Genomic DNA, 18417 nt, shown 5'->3' on the forward strand with positions numbered 1-18417 from the left:
ATTGTAAATTAAGAAGTTTTTAATTTTTTTTTTTTTGGTAGTGGTTTCATACAGAGGTTTTAATAGTATTTCCATTTCCTTGATTTCTTTAAAAAAAGAAAATGTTGTTTCCTGTTTTTTTGGGTATACCGGTACTTCTAAGCCCATATCTTTTTTACAGACATCCGAGTTAAAAGTGGCATACTTCTAAATGATTGTGGTTTGATTCTCTAAAAATCGGTGTATTCATCTTGATCTGAATTTTGGGGACGATTTTTCGTAATTTTAATGACCCCTTTCTAAATTTTCGAAAAATGGCTTTGCAGAAAACGACCAAAAACCTGAACTTCTAAGCTCATAACTTTTCCTGCTGACATCCGATTTTAAACGATATGCCCAAATGATTTTGGTTTACTTCTCTAAAAATTTGTGTTTTCACGTTGGTTTTTTTTTTGCCCGATTTTTCGTCATTTTCAAAAATCTTACCCCTATCCAAATTTTCGAAAACTGGCTTTGCAATAAAGTGACAGCAAACCTGGACTTCTAAAGCCCATAACTTTTCGTACAGATATCTGATTTCAAAATGGCATATTTCTAAATGATCGTGGCTTAACTCTCTAAAAATCTGTGTCCTTAGCTTGTTTTGTATTTTTGGGTCGATTTTTCGTCATTTTGTATATCCTTGGAGAGCGTATTATTATTTCAGTCAAAAGCTTGCAACGCACATAACCGAGCCCATGAAGTATATATATTCTTTATCATTCATTTTCTTGTCCGATTTTGGGCAAACTGGTCTCTCAGACTTAAAAGTATTGGGATGAAGCTTTGGGAAAAAGTCTTTTTGCTGTTGCAGATAGTATATAAGTCGGAACCGGACCTATCGACCTACTTTATCTATAGCTCCCATAGGAATAAGCGGGAAACAAATCGCTCGATTATTTCATATAGCTTCCGTAGATTCGATCAAAAAGTTTTATCAGAAAATCGACCTAGTTTCATTGTTTTTAACCATTGAAATCGAAATATAGAATATTTAATTTTTGGAACAGCTGAATTGGTATATGCACTTAGGCTTGCCTTTCTATTTTTATTTACTTTGAATCTTAAGTCTTAATATTTTCTCTAATATTTGATTTGCTTGAGAAAGCAAACAAAAAATCGGATACTTATTTTAATGGGTTGAAACACTAAAATGGTTCCAGCTCTTAAATCACTTCGACCTCTTGGTGAAGTGTGAAAGAAATTGAATTCGATCTCCCCCGTTTTCCCATTTTCCCACCCGTTTTCCCACCGATGGTGTTGTGGGGTCCGGGCATTAGCTGCGCCTGCTAAATGCCTGGAAACACCTGCAGAGGCATCTTCTTATCGGGGTTCTGTGGTCCAGAGGGCTGCCCGGCTCGGTGCGTAATTAAAACAGATGATATTGGCTACCTGGAACTGGGGCTGCTAACCGCATAGTTGACCCTAATTTGGAACTATCAATAACTGAGGCGAACTGATCCAAAAAAAAAGAACGCAGAGGAGAACCCAGCGGAGTCACCACAAGATGGCCCAACAACAAGATTTCGATCGTGCGCACAGTCAAAACAATAAAATTAATGTCTCCGCTCGGGTTCACGGGGTTCATGGGGTTCACGACTGGGCCGGGATCAGCGGGTGCCACTAAGTGATCATAGATCCCGAAATGGAATTCCACTAAACCCTAAACAGGTAGCAGTTGTTAAAAGTCGTTGAACAACAAATGGAACAACACCGTGTTCAAGGTACGAGCACTTCCAGCGGTCACTTCTACCGGACTCCACATCAGTCGGTTTAGAGTGCACAAATGGACCTTAGATGCCATACTAGCCCAAAGGAACTTGAATTTGGCTGATACGATATCTATGAAATTTGGTATACGGGGTGCTAATACATGAAAATGTTTTATAAATAGTAAATCAATGCACTGTGTGTGGCAGTGACTATTGGACTTAGGTTTTGGGATATCTAAGATAAATGTGCATGCTAGTGTTGAGCCTTAGTGACCTTTAATATCGACAATATTAATGAGAATTGGTATGTATATTGAAACCGTAATACCTTATAAAGTTCCTTAAAAAAATGAAAAGTAAAGCTTCGAATAAATAAATTTCCAAAGATTTACCTTCATAAGCTAGTATCTTTGAATTATTATATTTATTAAACATGTAACATGTATTGTAGATGTAATTAAAATTTATATATTATATTCGTAGAGGAACTCCATATATATCTGATCCGGTCAAATGGCAAAAGAAACGATGTCCAGCGGCGATTATCGTCTCATGCGGCTCACTTTTTTTGGTAGTGAGGATGACTAAACTAGTTTTTTGCTTTCCCAGGCCCGACTTAAGCCGCTAAAAATCATTTTTCAAAGCCCACACTTAAGACCCGCACTTACGGCTGAACAGCTGGCCCCCCGAGCCCTGATATCATGTAGTCCATGTATATATATCCCTCTGCTCCAGAGGGTGACACATGTTTGGGACTCGGAATGGAGTGTGGGTAAATAGATGAGGACTCTATGCACATGAAACAATTATTATTATTAATAAGTTAGTTTTGCTCCACGTGCCACCCTTTCTGTTCCCTCGTTCTGGAATTGCGTTATAAGATTAAGCATGAAAAATGTTACGAATTTTCCTCTCTGATAATTAATCTTCATCTGGCTGGCGCTATGTTCGCCTTTTCATGTGTGGAAGTGTGTAAGGGGGAGGGGGGTTCGAAGGATTTCGCATGCAAAAGAGTTAAATAATTATAAGTACACACACTACTCGGGCGGTGGTGGTGGATGGCTACCCTTTGGTACACAGAAATAAAAATGTGTATTTACTCAAGGAGTTGTTTTAAGAGACTGTAAATATAGCCTTGTTATATTTTTCTATGATAAATGCAAAGAAAGGTTTTGTTATAGCTTTTTTATATTAACAAAGCAATTTGTTATAAGTTTAGTTTGAAAAGTTTTTGAAATGCTCATATAGCAAAAGCATTCCCTTTTCTATTAAAATAATAAATTTTAATTTTAAAAGAGCTATTGATAGTTATTCATGTACATTTGCAGGCACCAATTTACATATGGAGTTGATACTTAAATACAAATATTTATATATATGAAAAACCATTTAAATACTATAAAAAAGACACATTTGAAAGACAATAAGATATTTAAAATTCAGAAAATACCTCCAACATGTCGATAAACATTTTCCCTGGTGTATTTTCTACTCGGTGGTTCCCCTTCGAATTGTCCTTTTAAGCTCTACAAATAGTTGATGGCCGAGCAGCTGTGTCCTGGCGAATCAGGAGCAGATAGATTGCGATGGTGGGTCCAGGATTCCACTGGCACAAGGGGAATTACCTTGTTACGGGTTTGTTTGAGCACCTGCAATTGTTTACGAAACCTGCATACATGGTGTTATGTTATTTATATCTTTGCACTCACAGATATCCATTAATTTGTGTGTCCCTCATATAGGGTCAGTTTTCAAGCTTTTGCGTGAAGTTTCTTGTTTATAGTATAGTAGTACATATAGTATTAATATTTTAAATCATAGTTAATTAAAGTTACTTTAAAAATCATTTATATAAATTCAACTTTCTACTTAACTTTGAACCAAAAAAAGCCTATCATTGATACGAAAGCCCCGGAATAATCAGATCAAAGGCTAATCTCTTTTACTTCGGCTTTTGTCATCCTTTTCATTGACTGTCCCTTTTTTCCAAATAATTTATATATATTCTTACATTCATTTGCACTCAATGCAGAAGTGTGTTCAATTGAAAGCTTTTAATTAAATTTACTCATAAAATAATAAAAGTTAAGGAAATTCCAATTCATTTGTACACTCGAGCACTTTGTAAAGCGTCCATTTTTTCGAAATTATTAATGAGCTCAGGAGCTTTGGGAATACTCGTAATTTGAAAGGACTTACAGTAACTTAAGCAAATATTAAATGCATTTCGGGTTTTTCAACGGAAAGTGGGAAAATTCAAAAGGGAAAATGCCAGATGGAAGTGCGAGATGGGAATTTTGTGGCTGCTCGACGGAGTGAAAAACAATAAATAATGCAGCCAATTAAAACTTTGGCTGTTTGGCTTCAAATTCAACACCAACAGCAATAACAATGCATTGGGCAACAACAACAGAAACAACAGAAACAAATGAGCACATAACAACAAATGCAATAACAACTAATTGACAAACAACAGAAAATTGAATGCAATAAAGCACATGACATGTGGGTTAACATATATGTATGTACATACATATATACGGCACCGTTCCGATATCAGCTCAATATATTTATATGTGGATATGTATTTATGCACTTAGCCATAGATATATACACGAATGTGTGCGGATATATGCTATATGGCCATCTATCTGGTCGGTGTGATGTGATGGACAGACAACAATCAATTTAAAAAAGGGAGGAATAAAGAAATAGTAGATATAAGTCGAATGTAAGATACCCGGTACTAACGGCCAGAATATGAAATTGTAGTGATTTTATTTAAAATTTCATTTTTTGATTTTTCAAAATTTTATATATTTAAATGATGGATTTTTGGTGATTTTTAAGTGAAGATAAATTAATGTCTTAAACAAGAGGGTTTTAAAAATGCATTTCAAAAAGCAACCATTATCTTTTGGCAAATCTATAGTCCCTTCCCCATTAAAAGGGTATCGAAGGGGTAAAGGAAACCAGAAAAATCAATGCAATTTGACAGGAACAGGGCGACGCAGCAGCCATCTGACCGAGAAAAAGAAATAAAACCAGCTACGGGCCGTCCAGCCTCTCGGCTACTCGAAATTATTATTATAAACTTCTTCACTTTTAATGGAATTGTTATCAAAACACATTAAAAACGACAGACAAGCAGAATGAGTGAGTGAGTGCTGGTGGGAAGGGGTAGTGAGGGGGAATGGGGGGACGGGGAAGCGGGGGGAAGGCGGTAAGGGGGCGGGGCAGGGGAAGCTGGACGGACACGCAACCCGAACGCATCGCAACGAGAACCAATCAAATGCACTTTGTCAATGCCAATTCACACAATAAATCTACAGCCAGATAGCAAAGTGCCAGGCAAGGCCGAGGGGAGGGGGTGTGTGGGGGTTTGAGGGGGGTCTCCAGATGTGCACTGAGAAAAAATAGGATCCAAGAACATTTGGTATTCTTTTAAAATTGAAACCGCTTTAAGGATAGCTTATTTATAATAGGAACACCTCAACCCATGCTCTAATATTATATTATTATGGTATAATAATTATTACATTCACATCTCTAAATTTTAAAATGGTTTCCTAACCATTAACGGATTATTTATTATTAATATTATATTCTGTTCTGCTGCAATGTAAAATATACATTTTATTTAAAATATCATTAGAAATATTGCTGTTACTTACCTTTTGTTATTTACCTGATAGGATTAAATTATTTGAATGTTTAGGTTTGGTGACCCCGACATATGAAATTAATTATAATATAAAGTGCAATACTATACAATTACTTTTAATATACCTATACAAATTTGTGTCAATACACTGCTTTGAAATTCTCTAATGTTATTCTGTTTTTAATGTGGTGTGCTAAGGACAGGATTTTAGTGATGCCGATCTTGAATCACAAAATTGGTAGATTTATTCATTGTGGGTCTAAAATGTCTTAAGCTATCAATTGTTTTTCTGTGTGTAAAGTGGTGAATAAGAGGTGGTAAAAAGGGGAAGGGGTTCTGGTTTGACAAAGAGAAGAGCAACAAAAGAGCAAAACATGAGAAACGATTTGGTAGAAAATAAAAAACGATCACCAAAATTCGAATCCTTACTTAAGCGCCAAGCGACAATGCTTTAAATTGTTATAGTTAGTGACTGTAGACAACAAAAATCACGGATATTTCTAATCGTTTTGTATTTTACTTTATTTTATTTATAGTTAAAATGTGTGTACATATTACTTATAAAATAATGTACATGTACTTGTTTTAAGTATGTATTTATTATATGCCTCAAGATATATAATACCACCATAACTATAATGTTTTTTATTTATATTGCCTATATTTATTTATTTATGGCTTATAATTATTTATTTATTATTTATAATTATTTGTTTATTGTTTATAATTATTTGGTTATTTTTATAATAATTTATTTATTATTTATAATTATTTATTAATTGCTTTTAGTGTGATCTTTTGTGCTTGGAGGATAGCAAACCTATATTTCTGGTTAGAGTCCCTCGTAATTCGGGATCCAAAGCCATCGGCAGGCATTGACCCCCAACCGAATGATAGCCACGTGCCCCAAGGCTAAGGCGTCCATGAGGATGGGGATGCAGTGGGGCACAACGAGGAGGAGGATGAGGAGGTTGCCACATGGCATGGACGGCTGGTGGGGCTTTCTACCTGAGTAAATTGCGACCACGCCCCCTTCACCTGGGCGAAGATCAGCCTGCTGACACCTAACTTTGTGGGGATGCGGATCTGGATGAGAGGTGGCAGGATCTGGGACAGCTGCTGCTACCATTAGAGCTCATTATGACCGGGACTCTGCAACCTCCTTTCGGCCGACACTCTGTTGATTTCTGCACCGACATTTTGTGGATTTTGCAATGCTCATTAATTCCATTCTTCTTTTTTTTTTAAAGGTGTCTAACCAAAACTAACAAAAACGAAAAGAACAAAAAATACGGACACGCTTCGTCGCCTTGGAAAAAAAAAGAAAAAGAAGAGGGCGACAACGAATTGTCTCTGAATTAATGTTGAAAATTAAAAACTTCACACGCACCTTTCTCGACCATGAAAAAACGCGTGCGACAAAGCGATATGGAAGTGAGGGAGAAAATGGGGATAAAGGGGAAATGGGTGAAATGGGAAAATAGCGAGATAGATGTTCTGAGTGAACCCACCGAAGTTTGATCGACGACACTACCAGATAAGACCCATAAACACAAGAGTCCCAGAGAAACCAACAATAAGGGAGGGCATAAAACTTAGATGGGTATCTAAGTTTAAAAGGAATTACACACAGAACTTTGTAGACCCTTCTGGCGAATCTGGTAATACTTCAAGTAGATAATGAAAGCCAAAAAGGGAATAGAATACCCATAGACTGCCAACGAATCGCAGTATTCGAAAGCTGTAAGACTGACTATGCCACTTGTATCCCTCACCCAACTATATAAACTTAACTTTTAGGGTTACCTGTTTAATTTAATGTATGCTTCTTTGGCCCGAGGCCTTAAAAAGCCTCTCTGCACTGAGACAAAAAAGGTAGGAATTCTTGAATACGATAGAGAAGTGTATTGTGGCCTTTACAGTTAATATAATTATATAAATGAGTTAGAGGTGTATATATATATAATATAATATATATTTTAACAATGTATAAAAAAACCATTTTGTTTTTCTAAGATTGAAAAAGTTTGTATGAGAATAGTGAGTAATTAAAATGAAGTTTATGCATATCTTATAAGAATTTCAAATATTAAATTAGTTTTGACAATTTTATATAGTTATATTAAAATTTAAATATTTTTTATTGTGTAGGCCTGGAGCTTTCTTACGCTTGCTAATTAAGCAAATCGACGCCAAGTGCGTGTTCCGCGTTCACATCCGTCGGTAGAAAGGGGGAGGGGGTTTGGGTTGTCAGGGGTATGGCAAAAGGGGGTGAGTGGACAGGTAGAGGAGGGGGGTGTCATGCGTCAGCAGTGAAGGAAGGGGGGTGGGGGGCAAGGCGAGAGAGGGAAACAATGAGAATGCGTGGCTGATGAATTACTTGCGAAGTGGAGTGTGAACGAAAGGGGGGGTGGTGAGGGTTGACGGTGGGGGGTTAGAGGGGGTCAGAGCTTGATCAAGTGTAGGACTTAAGCCCCTCTTCAACTTACCCTCCCCCCTCCCGTGACGAATTGGCAAGCTGCCCCTGAAAATGCAATTCAGCCTTTTGAAAAGTGCAACAAACGCAAAGAAAAGAAAATAATAAAAAATAAAAGGCAAAAGGATGGGGTTTTCTAATGGTGATCAATCTTAAGGGCTTTGACTGACTTCTATATGTACATACTAACATTCATATATTTATCAGCACTTATACTCTTTTTAAAAAGCTGTTCTATACAATTAACAACAACATGGGATTCACTTCGAATCACACTTTAAAGAAGTGAAACTTAATTGTGCTACACTTTTTAAATTAAACATTTGGGAAATTATTTACTACACATTATTATATATGACTAGTTATTAAGTATTTTATATTTATATTTAACATTTCTAAATATTTTTAACAGGGTATTTAAAGCAGTTTGTTTCCTAATCCTTGTGGGTGAATTCTTTTGGCCAAGACTTCTGGCGTATTTCACAAGTCCGCGTTAAGCTTAATAATTTGACAGCTCGTTTGACAGATGGGCCAAAAACGCAGAAGAAAGAACGAGGAGTGCGGACTCTCAATAATAAATTAGCTAAGGAAAAAAAGGAAATAAACGAGTCAGACGGACGGGGTGCAACCAACAAAATGTAAACTGTAAATGGAACAAGAACTCAACGAGCGACAAATGCAATTTGGGAACGCATTTCAGCATTTCACGAGGACTTCGGGCCCAATTCGAGTTTGCAGTTTGCAGTTTCGCCATTCGCCATTCGCAGTTTCCAGCTCGCAGTTTTCAGTTTTCAGTTTTCAGTCTGCCTTAATAGCCATTAGCTGGGCAATTTTCTCAGCGCACCAACACACACGGCCAGACGGACTCACACATGTATGAAAAATTGGCAGAAACGCATAAAAAAATGCGCGAGCAAGAAGCAGAAATCCAGCGACAGGAAGCGGAAATTGATCGAATTGTCTGATGCTGTGTTGAGCCTGAAAAAATCATCCGCCATGTGGGCCGCCACTTTCAATATATTCTTTTTTTCCAATAAGAAAGTAAGAGCAAATTAAGTTCAAGAAAATATATATAAAACATAAAAGCATTTCTCTTTCATATTTAAGTTGTACTTGTGCTTAAGTTTATAAACATTTCCTTTCTTTGGCAAACACAAAATATTTAAGCAAATTTTTAAACAAGTAGTTTAAATAATGCTTAGTTTAACTTTACTTTTAATTCTAGCAATAAAATGATTGTTTTTGAATAAGTATTTTATTCCACATTCAAAAAGCATTGATAATTTTGATATCTTGGATAAGTACAATTATTATTCCTTTGTGTTAAATATTCAGTAAGTTTATTATAAAGATATTGAGGTTCCTAAGTAGGGAAGATTTTATGAATAAAAATTAGATTCCATAGAAACTTGCCTGTAAATTGAGATACATTGTCTAAATGAGTAAGACTTAAATGATTTTATATATTGTTTATTTAATGCTTGTTTTATAAAATTATATTATCTGATGGAACAAGCATCCCCATCATCCAGACTGCTTGCAATGGGTATCCAAACAGTTGGGGCAACCAGATACCCTCGACCAGCTGCAATCTATCAACCGACAAAACGCCTGCAGACAGAAACAGAAGGAAGCGAACTGCAGACAAAAATTAAAACAAAACAGCAAATAAATACCGAAAAAGAAAAAGAAATAAACAGGCGACCCGAACAAAAATTGCGGGCAACCAAATAAACGAAAACTGAGCAGAAATGGATTTATGTAAATATTAATAAAAAATTCGGCCATAACAATTTGTATTCAGTGTCCGTCGGTCTGTGTCTGCGTGAGTGACAAATATACCAATTAAATAAATGCCAAAAAATAAAGGGCTTAATGCCAGAAAAATGCGCAAATAAACATTTATTAAGCCAAATCACGCAGCAAAAATAAATCAAAAAAACAAAGTGGTGGGCTATTAAAAATTGAGTGAATTTGAAACAATGTGAAACGAAATGTTGCTCATAATTTTCGATTGCAAATGGAAGGTTTATATGGATCCACAAATTAGTTGTAATAAACAAAACTTTGGACTTATTTTAAAAGCAAGAGACCTGTAAAATCAATATACCAACAAAATATTATATTTTTCTTCAAAAATTATCATAATATTAATAATATTTTGAAAATAAAACTTATAACGATTATGTATGTTATATAAATACTGTAAACTATAAGTGCTTTGAACCATTTATCTTCCACCTACTTAATTCGCCAAAAAGAAACAAAAATGGCATTCCTTGACGCCAAAGCTCATCTTTAGTCCCATGTCAGCATCTTTTGTGTCTGCAGTTCATTAAGAGTCGACTTGGGGTCTTTTTTTGGGCCAGTATATATATCTGCATCTAAGTGCGGCTATAGCTTTGGCCATATCTCTATATGAGTGTGTGTGTGTGTGTGTGTGTGTGCGGCTGTCATTTGAGCACCATTTATGAGGCACATTCAACATTATCAGCATTTATTTGACTCTCCTGGCTCCTTCTAAAGATGTTCTGTTTTTCCTTTTTTTTTGGTTTTTATTTCGCTATTTTTCCAGCGTAATTTCATAGCCCGGTTAACAGGATGGGGGTGGGGGAAAGGGGGTGGCTTCACAAGCGTTGTTGTTCTTGCTGTTGTTACAGCCGCCAACACTGATAACAATGTCGGATGATGAAAGCCATTGATGGGACCTGCAGCAATGACGTTGACGATGATGATGATAACAAAGGGGGCGATGATTAAGCAGGCGATGATGCTCCCCATGATGATGATGATGATGATGATGATGATGATGATGATGATGATGATGATGATGGCCACGGCGACTGTCTCCCAAACACTGGGAGAAAAAGTTCTTGTATTATTTTCATTCAATTGTTTTATTTTTCCCTTTAATGTAAACGAATTCGTGTCTACACACACGCATTTAAAGTGCTACAAAATGTATTCCATTTTTATTTTCGCTTGAATCTGAGTACTGAATTGGAACCCTATATTTTTTAATTATAAAACTGTGGTAAAAGGTGATTCAGTCGTACAACTAGAAGTTTTTAATCTTATTCTCCATTGATCGGGCTCCAAAATGATGTTTTTAATTTTAGGCAATCGCTATAATATCTTTTTTACAGTTTTCAAAAATTGTTTTATTTAATGCACACCAGTTAAATTTCAGAAGATATAACATTGGTTATTATTAAAATTGTTATTTTTAAACTTTTCATATGGAAAACCTATAATTCTGTGACCTTTATTGAAACTAAATTTCTAAATGGATAAAATCTTAAATTTTGCGATGTTAAGAGTTGGGTTTACATTTACATTTGTGTTGGCAAACAGTATTGATGGAAAAAGTTAGATGATGTTTTTTTCTCCGTGCACACATGCACATAAAACACACACACAAATGTGCAGAAAGCTTCATATAAAGCATATAAAGTTGCGCTTTATCAACAATGTGTCCAATTTATGGTGGGCGAATGGCATCTAGGAAAAGTGGAGAGGAGGGGAGGGGGTGGCCACATAGCTGGCGATCTCCCCCCTCCCCCCGCAGTTCCCCACCATGAATCTAGCACTCTTTCGTCTCGTTCTTATTATTTTTATTGCTCGTCGGACGCACTTAGGCAAAGTGCAGTAACCCTGTCTCCTTCTCAATCCCCTCACCCCCCACCACCCACTCCAACCCATTTGTGGGGCAGGGGGGCGTGGCGGCGGGGAGACCCAAAAAGATAAGCAAGAGCAACACGAAAAAATCAGATTTCATTGTAATTGATTTCTTTGATGCGCGAGGCAGAAATTCATCAGATAATAACGACTAAAAAATACCTAGTGCTATACGTGTTTTTAAGAGTTAGAAATTGTCTAGACAAACATATTTTTAAGCTGGTTGTTTTAAATTGTGTTAATTTCAAATTCAAATACATAACTACACTCAGAGAACACTTAAATACTAAAATCTTCTTAAAATAAAAAATAATGACTTTAAAAATGGGTTTTTTTTATAAGCTTACAAGTCTAATTTTGGTTGAGTGTAAATCAAACAATATCATTATTATTTAGTGAAACTTATTTATAGTTTAAGATTGTATATTTGGTCTCCTAAAATTATGGACTTACAACACGAGTAAACTATTAATAGTACAGGATTATGGTAACAAATTGAAGTTTAAAATTTGTAAGATTTTTTTCAGAAAACTATGTTAAGGTATTGAGGGTTCCAATAGAACTGTATTTAATCAAACTGTTCCGCAATAACCCCAAAAGTAGAATAGGGTATTAAAAAGTGAGAAGAAGATAAGGTTTGGGGTCGCCGGTACTTTACACCTTCGTTTTGAGGTTACAATTAAGCGGGACAGACTAAAATTAGAGCAGTGATAGACAAACAAGTCTTCAACGCCTCCGCTCTACCACCTACCCCCCTCTCCACTCCCCCTCTCCACTCCCCCCTCTTCCCTCCCCCACGTCCTTATGTATTCCCCTCTCTGTCCAACCGCCTTCCCTCTCTTTCTGCGGCTGCTGCGACGACTGACAGATGCCGATGGCAGTTTGTCGTGGCTGCCGCTGTCAATTAAGTCAAATATGATCGAGTGCGCGGCGTCATAAATCTCATACAACTGTCAAATTTTAGACAACTTCAGACTGCGACACAATCCACAACTTACACTGCGAGAAACTGCGCGAAAATAAGTCTAAGTCTGGCAAAGTTACAGCATTACAGACTATCCTAAAATACAAAATTGAAGTCTTAAATGAATATTTGTATTTAATTGTATGGTTATAAAAAAAAATAAAAAATGTTCATAATTTTATGTATAATTAAAGGTGATGTTTTAGAAAATGTTATCGTAAGCCTCGCAAATGAATCCAAGTTCTTATGCATGCTTTATTACCATGTTCTAAATTTGCTGTATAAATGGGAATTTTTGTTTGTATTTAAAAATAAGTACGTGAAAATGTATATTGCAGATAAAAAAGCAGGGATTGAACGGTAATTCCTGGTAATTTAACAAATGCTAAGAAGATAATAAATTAAATGGCGTATAAAAATAAATCTGCAAAACGTCCAAAACGCGAATAGATTTTGTTCACAATTTTTCTGTCAGTGCTCGAGTGTGTTGGTGTGTTTGGTGAGTGTGTGAGAGTGTGTCCGAGTGCAACACCCAACTATGGGCAGGCAATTGCAACTGCGACTCCAACTGCAGCCGCACATTTACAGCAATTAAGCCAAGACATAATCAAGGGTTATGGATGTTGGTTGGGCGGGGGGGAGGTTGGGGTGTGAGGGGAGGGGTGTCCCATATTGTCTGGGAATCAAGCCGAAGAATGTTTAATTGTTCGCCTTTGATTTATACTCGCAGTGCAAGCGGATTGCGAATGCTTGGTAGCAGTGGGAAATCAACAAAAAAAAAAAAGACTCAAAAAAAGGAAAAAATTGATTGCATACTGTAGTTTATTTTATTTGTATTTAATATTTTTCTTGATCTTATATTTATGCTACTATAAAAGCAATATATACATATGTATGTAAGTATTTAATTTATTAAGAGAGCTATCTTTTTACACAAACAAAACGTTGGCAAAGTACTTACAGTTTTTAAATGCAGGTACTTTAAAATGTTTGTGCAATATAAAAAAAAAATATAATCAATGAATGAGTTTTTCTGGAACTCTTGAAACGCAAGTGCAGGTAATGTGATTACTCCAACACTTTACTAGAGTTTTGTATTCGCTTCGATTTATCATTTCACTTTTTTATACTTTTTTGGTCTTCCATTTCACGATTTCTGTTTCGTGTTTGCACGCCAATATCAACAACACAAAAAAATATATCCAATAATAACGGCAGCAACTTTTCAGTGTCTTGTGCCTCTATTTTTGGTAAATTTATTTATGTTTTTTTTTTTTTTGGTTCCATTTAGTTCCATTCACTAAACCGAATCGGAAAGCAAATTTTGGGGCACTTGTTTTGGAGCGACTTGGAGTGAATAAAAACCACTTAACCCCCTCGTGCCCCTGTCCCAAATGGAGTAAATTATACAATTTAGTTGATAATCATATGGTCGGAATGGTGGGCGTGACGAGTGAATGGCATACAGGTGAAAAACCAGGAGTGAGAGTTCAACTAAGTGAATATTTGCTCTGAATAAATCAGCAGTTAATTCTGAGCGTGGTATTTATTTATTTTTTCCTTATGAAGAACTAAGTGAATATTTGTTTTGAATAAATTAGCAGGCAGTTCAGGTTTAGACTCTTGAGAACTACATATATAGTAGTTATATTTTCCTATACATCTAATTCCAAGTATTTAATTTATTAGAAAAATAAACAAAAGGGTATAGGGTAGGACTTGTGCTTTGGAGAGGGGAGAACTTGACAACGAGGCCAAGATCACAGCATTCACGATACCGATCGCCAAGTGAATAAGCCAAGCAAACTCCATCAGAGAACGGCGGCCAATTCAGCATTTCAGCTTTCAACCCAACTAAACCCAACTGCAGTGCAAAATGCGATGAACGGATTGATTGAATCGCATTACACGAACTAACTTCGCACCACAGTGGTTGGATTTGGATGATTGGTGGTTGGTGGTTGCTGGTTGGTGGGCAACCTAGAACCTGAACATGACCCACCGAAGGCTTCCAATAACGTAAAAATAAAGTTCAAGCGATTGTGGTTGTAAATGTCTTTCCGTAATTGTTATCGAATGACATTTAAACCTTTCGACATTGGTTTTAATTAAAAAAAAAAAACTTTGACTGGTTGCCCTTTTCTTGGCTTTCAGTCGGAAATCGTAAAATCTCAGCCTGAAATTTGGTTTCTTTTAAGATATGATAACTTAATTCAATAATATATTTTTTTTAATTGTTGAGATTTTTAATTTTCCCTAATACACAACCTATTGAAACCCGTTTAGAAGCGATAGCTAATAGGCTTTAGATTCATGATTTTAGTTTTGGTAAATGTTTTGAATTTTAAATTATAAAAAATGAATACAAAAAAATGAATACAAAATTATTTGGCTATATATTAAAGTTATCAAAGTTTTTGTATCAATTCATTATGGATCCTAATTGTTTATTTTTGATACATTACCGTTTTCTTCCCTTTACTTATTAATCAGCATTCAAATTCTTGATTAATTTTTGGTAAATGTCTTAAAAATGTTTAAAAATTGATTTGGTTATCATGGAAATGGTTCTTATTTTTATGCTACTAACTTAACTAAGTAAAACATTTTTTGAACAATTTTGTTTTTATTTCTTCTTTATTTCCTTTTTATTTAAGCTGCATAGGTTTTAAATTATATGATGGAATTTGATGTGTGTGTTTCCATAATGTTTTCACAGTCGAAAGCTTCGTTTTGTTGAACACTTTTATCTTTCCACTCCACTGCGCTTGTAACAATCGTTAACGGCCATATTAGGCAACTTTAATCTGGATTAAATGGGCTTATTTTGTCAAATACATTTCATCAACTTTAGGTTCGTCTTATCCACCTAATTAAATTTTCAATTTGGATTTTAGTGTTATTTTCGTGTTTCTTGTTTTGCCGTAGATCTCATTTATTGGAATGTGTTTTTAATTTGTGTGGCAGCCCACTGTGCATGGTTAAGGCCACAAGCCGAGTGGCCCAATATGCATAGATCTTGGACCCCGAAACCCCCTCCCCCAACACACACACACACACACATACACACTGTGAACAAAGTAAAAATCCCCCGCCTTCTGAATACTTTGCATCCAAAAATGTTTGTAGATTACTGCCGCGGCTGTGAACAGCATGATGCCATCAGGCAGAAAACATTGACCGCGACTTGGACTCCAAAGTCGGGCTCGAACTGCGACTGGAATCGAAATCGTAATAGGAATCGGGTTCGGAATAGGGCGGAGTTATCTCCGTGCATTGCTCAGTGGCCTTCAATCGCCGGACTGGCCCATGGAAATGAAATGAAATGAATCGAAATGAATTGTGGCCAAGGGAGCGAGCGGAGCCCCAAAAAGAAAAGTTCTCCCATGAGGTTGAAGGTGCACTTAACAAAAGATATCATTGACAATTTGTTACATTCAAAGGTTTCTAGAATTATCGAACAACACTTTGGGAACACACACAATTCCCAAGTTAGTTATACACAATTCACTTGGTGAATTTATTTTATAGAAAAATATAAAATTGTAGTAGCAGTAAACATATAAATCTCTCACAAAATTCAAGGTTTTATTGCTGGGTTTAAAGCCGTTTTTAAAGCGATTGTTATCCATTACATTTTACTTATTACTTGCTGTTAAAATGCTCAAACCTACAAAAAGTAATTAAAAACATAAACTTTTTTTTTGTTTTTTAAGACTATTGGTCCTACATTTTCCTCTGAGTGTAGACTGAGGACCCCTTTCAACTTGGTGTCGAGTCAAGACTCTGTTATCGCTACGCATATTTGCATGGCTACATTTTCCTCTCCACCTTATTCTTCTTCTGCATATTTCCCATAATTTCTCAATAACTTACCGTATCTTAGGATTCTTTTACATTTTTTTAAGCTTGGTTTTCTTTTTTTTTTTAATGTAACAATAAAGTTTGTGGTCTTTTATAAAAAATAGCGGTTTAATAAAATAGTAGGTAAACTTGTACTGCAGAGAAGTCCTATTTTGTACTAAGAAATTTATTGAAATTATTTATTTATTATGTAATCATGGAAATTGAAAATTTGTTACCCAAAAAAAAATAGTTTCCATGTCAAACATAAATTATGAAAATAAGCATATTACTTGAATAATTTGCCATGTTACCTTTCGTGTAATCGCATTTAGCAGGTATACATGAACAATTGCCCAGGGCAAATAGGCGCCCATATGATTCACACTCCATCGGATGTGGGAGAGAGAAAGCAACAGGCTGCGAGGGGAGGGGGGGGAGGGGTTGAGGCCCAAAGCAATTTGCATTTCGTTTGGAACAATTGACAAATGATTCATAGGCTCGGAATCGGAATTGGTACGGAACGGAGACCGATCGATAAGCGTTTCAACGGGTTGGACAGCTTTAGTCAACTGGACTGGACCTCTCTCCCCCCATCCCCCTCCCCCTCCACAACCTTCTTATTTTCTTTAAAGTGAGACACCGAGTGCCCTTGAAAATGGCAAAAACACATGCTCCATGGAGCTGCAGCCATCCATCGATCCATGGCTCTTTTGTGGCCAGTCGCCAGTCCATTTGAAGTTGAAGTTGATGTGGATGTGAATGTGGATGTGGAGTGAGCTGGAGATGGAGATGGAGTGTAGTGAGTGGCACACAAAAGATGCCTGGCAAAATGAGCAAAAGCCAACTGCACAGTGGGCCAACTGGCAGTAACTCAATTTGGAAAATTTATAAGATCACTAAGGCATTCCCCGAAATTTCATATTAACTTCATATAAAATTTTGGAAATATCAATTGAAAGTGGGTACGTATCTTGTCTATTAATTCCACTTTCTTTGATTTACGATAATATTTTACATTTGTTGAGAACTTAATTTAAATAATATAAACATTTTATTTAATAGCATAACAATTAACATATGTACATGATCAGTTTGGGAAGTACTCAACAATTATTACTTATTACTTTATATATGACATACATTGTTAAGACTTAATCTTCACAAAAATATTCAAATTATTTTAATAAGCAGATTGACTTTACTTTAAATAAGTGTTTTTAGGTAAGAATTATCGTTTGCAAGAATTCATAAATTCAGCAATCTTAAATCATATATTTTAAAAATTAAATTCAATTTACTTTAATATGAAATGTTGGGTATGAAGCTTAATCCAAATTCGATTCTTTTAAGGGAAAAATTGTTTAAGCCTTTGTTAGTTAAAAAAATGGATTCTTAAAGTTTGATAACAAAACCTATAATTTATGCATTGCAATCGTTAATGGCCATTATCTCTGTTATCAAGACAGATAAAATGATGAACTAATCACCTAATAATCTCTGAATGGCACTCTATTAAATGCATGGATTTCAAGCCACTGTACAACACGAGCATCATGTGGCAACGAGTGGAAACCACAAAACGGCAATTACGTTGCCACATTGCCATTGAGGCGACGTATCCGCTCGGCGGGGCGCAGAACAAATACAATCATAAATAATATGATTATGATACCACATACTGCACGTAGCATGTTGCATGTAGCATGTAGCCTGTAGCCCCCCTTCGCATTTTCCACTGCGCATGCGCAACTTGCATTCTAAAGAGGAGACCCCGAAGACCCAACAAAGTCGCAGTCGTTTGACAAACAAAAAAACAAAACAAAACAAAAAACTCAACGAAATATAAAAGAATGCCTCTTGCGTTGCTGCACGTTCTTTTTAGCTGGTCTCTGTCCAAGAAACTATGCCACATAAAGTCACATATTCCAACTATATACACAAATAATCTATACAGCATAAAGGCCAACAAAACAAAAACCACAAGAAAAGGAGGCTCGTTTCGTTGTTACGAAGTTTTAAATACACTTGTGCGATAGGTCACCTAAATATATTTTTCTTT

Source organism: Drosophila rhopaloa, unplaced genomic scaffold (assembly GCF_018152115.1).
Source record: "Drosophila rhopaloa isolate 14029-0021.01 unplaced genomic scaffold, ASM1815211v1 contig_3, whole genome shotgun sequence".
Lineage (NCBI taxonomy): Eukaryota > Metazoa > Arthropoda > Insecta > Diptera > Drosophilidae > Drosophila > Drosophila rhopaloa.